Raw genomic sequence first — 3467 nt, forward strand, 5'->3', positions numbered from 1 at the left:
ATATTATCTGCTATAAAATTTATTTAATATCTTCTATTAATTCCTTTAATATCTTTTAAATTTAAATTTGTTCCCATGTCTGGACTATTCATTTCTTTAAGAATTATTGAAATGTTTATAAAGATAATAATCAATCGATGATAAGTCTGGTGAATAAGAAAAGGATATTGCAAAATTTCATAATTTAATCCATTCAATTTGTTAAAGCGTTTTGATTCGAGCTTTTATTTTACGGAATAATCGATCCATGTCGATTACATAAATAGTTAATATAGAATTTTTAATTTTTCAACATTTTACTCAATTTTATTTATATAATGGCGATATATTTCGTTTATTAGTATCTTTTTAGTTTATAAAAATATAAAATGAATAACATTTCAATCAAATTTCATCAAATTATTAAAAATACTTTTCGAGTACGAATAGTACGAAGTAATAGGCAAAGGACATCCTCCTCTTTCGATTATCGCAAAGTATCACAGATTTTTCATCGTAGGTTATAATACATATGTTATACTATTTTTTTACATTTCGTTTCTGTATAAAAACGAATTACGATTCTATTTAACTAAATCGAAAAAAAAGACTTGCATCGGCCGGGAATCGAACCCGGGCCGCCCGCGTGGCAGGCGAGCATTCTACCACTGAACCACCGATGCTTCGACTACGAAAAATTTAATTAATAAATTACTGGAAGTTCTCATTTGAAATTGATTTTTTATACGAATATTTTTTACACCCATTTATCTAATTAAAGAAAACGTTATTGTTCCGTATTAATCAAATTTTTATCTGTTATAATTTTCTGATATTTGATTATTTTAATGTTCCCTTATTTCTCTCCAAAAATGTGAAAAAAATAAGAATATATTAGATACCAATTTAAAAATGTGTTATCTTTCATCTTTATTTAAATGTTCAAGTTAAAAAACGGCTTCAGTTTTTCAAATCGATTTTCGTATTCTTTTAACATTGTTGCACGAATTTCTGCATTATATTCATTTGAAATACCTCTGCGATTTTTTACGGTGTCTGAAATTTTTGATAATACTTCACAGATAAAAGTTCTGGTACTTGAAAATTATTATAATCCAAAATCTATTATTTTTAAATTAGTACTCATGACGAATAAGTAAACGTTTCCATTTTCATTTTTTCTTTATCAACATGTTTTCAAAATATAAAACATTCTTTGCTTTTAATCTTGTCAACGTAAAGAAAATTAAAAAAAATTATTGGCTTTAATCTAATATATATATATGAATTCGTGATCTGGAAGAATTGAAATAGATTTACACAAATTGCACTTTTATAGAAAAATATATGTATAAAAATGTATTTTATGGAAAAATATTTAATATTTTCACCAAATGATTTTATGAAAATTTACGTCAAGGGAATAGAAAAAATAAACTAGATAAATAAATTTTTGTCGGAACAACACTATTCGTTTTAATTACGTTTAATGTCATAGTCACAAAAAGTTCTTTCCAAGTGTCTCTTTTTTTTATTGTTTCCTTCATAAATACACCTTTATCAATTTTTAATCACTAATTTTGTTCTTAATTTTCTACGAAACAATAATTATGCTGCAGAAAACCCCGTAGTTGCATGCGGAATCGATTAATAAAGCAAAATTATTGTAATTTCTTAATAAAAATTTTTCTAATTCCTCCTGCCAGTGTTTTTCCTCAGGGTGAGCAATTCTTCATCTTTCTACAATACTTTTGTTCTATGTTTCTATTTTTTCGCACAACTTTTCATTTTTTCATCTCATTTGCTTGAACCCAGAAAGATGCTGTATATGAAATCTTAATACCATTTTCCTGATGATCATGTTTTTAGTTCCGTATCTGTAAATTATCGCCCTTTATCAGAAACGAACGTTTTCGAAAATCGTATCTAGCAAATAACTCGAATAAATATTTTTCAATAACGCTCACTGTAGCTTTTTTCTTTTTTTTCAATACAAAAATTTTTAAATATCAACTATAATAATCAATAACTACTAAGATATTCTCGGAAACGATCCTATTAAATTCATAGCCAATTTTCTTCTGCGACTTACTTTTGTTACGATTTTATTCTGTTAACAATTTTCGGTTCAAATGTGACGAATTTATTATTTCTCATACTAATTGGCGTCATCTACAATTTTTCATCATTTCCTTTGGATCCCTGTCAATACCATACTATCATGCTTTACTGCGCAATCTGTGTTTCATCGCAATAATTACGGGATGTTCCTCGTGCTAATTTTCATTAATTGAATTATTTGATAAAAAATCTTATCCATAGGGACAAAATAGATTAGCCATTTCTTCAGAGAAGAATAGTAGATTTTTTTTCATATTAATAATTTTTATACAAATAAACAATTAAAACTGTTTAGAATCTTCCAATTGCATATTATTCTTAAAATCCCCAAAAGAGCTCAAAATGTTTAATTTGATCTTGCTTCAACTCTAAAAAATTTTAATTCACGTCATGGCGTAGAATCAATGATTCACTATTTGATTTGTTTGTAATTTCAACTAGTTTATACTTCAATTTTCTTAGTAATTTTTATTGGCACAACTCGTCTATAAAATGATATAATCGTTAATGATTTCTTTAAGCTTTCATCCACTCTATTCTAATCGTACTGATTTCATCTATTATTAGCACTTTAATGTATTTGAAAAATCTTTTGTAGTGTTATGTTACTTAAATATAGAATGTCAGTAATCTCGAAATATTTTCAAAGTGGTATGAATTTATCATGACAAATAAGTTACGTTTTTATTCGTTCCTGTATCAATTTGAATTTGGTATGTATTTAAAAAAGATAAAATTACTTTCTAGAATTGGAGTCTTTTGCCGATATCTTTGAAAATGATTGTAAAAAGATCACGAACTCTCAATCTTATCATTTTCATTATCAGATAAAATTATTCTACGACGATCGAATCATTGTAATTTGGAAATATATCTTTGGAAATATCCCTTTCGAATACTCTGAAATAATCAAAATAAATATTGCGTATTGACGATACGCTGTGTGGTACATGCTGTGAAAATATTTTTCGTTATTCCATAACAGTGTTTGTTATTTCTCAATAAAATTTTTCGATACGAATATTTTCACTTACTTCATTTTTTCGTAATTCAGTCTCATCTGTATTATTAAAGAAAGATTAATCAATTATAATGTCGTAAAAACGGTAGAGAAGAATTGTCATTAAGTATTGTAAACCGCATCTTAATATTACGTTTAGGAATTAACACTAGAACTACCGAGAAAAAAAACAAAGCTATTTCTACCAAAACCAGTCAAAATGATTGGTCTTTAAAAAAATATTTAATAGTAGAATATTTTTATACTTATTAATTTATTACTATCTTACAAAAGAAATTCAAAGTTATGGAATTACAACTACTTAATGGCAACTATAAAATATAAAGTAATTATTAAATACCAAAAG

General features: G+C 26.1%; 1 non-coding gene across 1 annotated transcript; it reads right to left on the bottom strand.

Moving 5' to 3' along the window:
• Positions 1–591: 591 nt before the first annotated feature.
• Trnag-gcc (transfer RNA glycine (anticodon GCC)) lies at positions 592–662 on the bottom strand. The gene has a single exon. It is a non-coding gene; the product is annotated as a tRNA-Gly (tRNA).
• Between the last annotated feature and the right edge of the window lie 2805 nt (positions 663–3467).

This window comes from Vespula vulgaris, unplaced genomic scaffold (genome assembly GCF_905475345.1).
Source record: "Vespula vulgaris unplaced genomic scaffold, iyVesVulg1.1, whole genome shotgun sequence".
Lineage (NCBI taxonomy): Eukaryota > Metazoa > Arthropoda > Insecta > Hymenoptera > Vespidae > Vespula > Vespula vulgaris.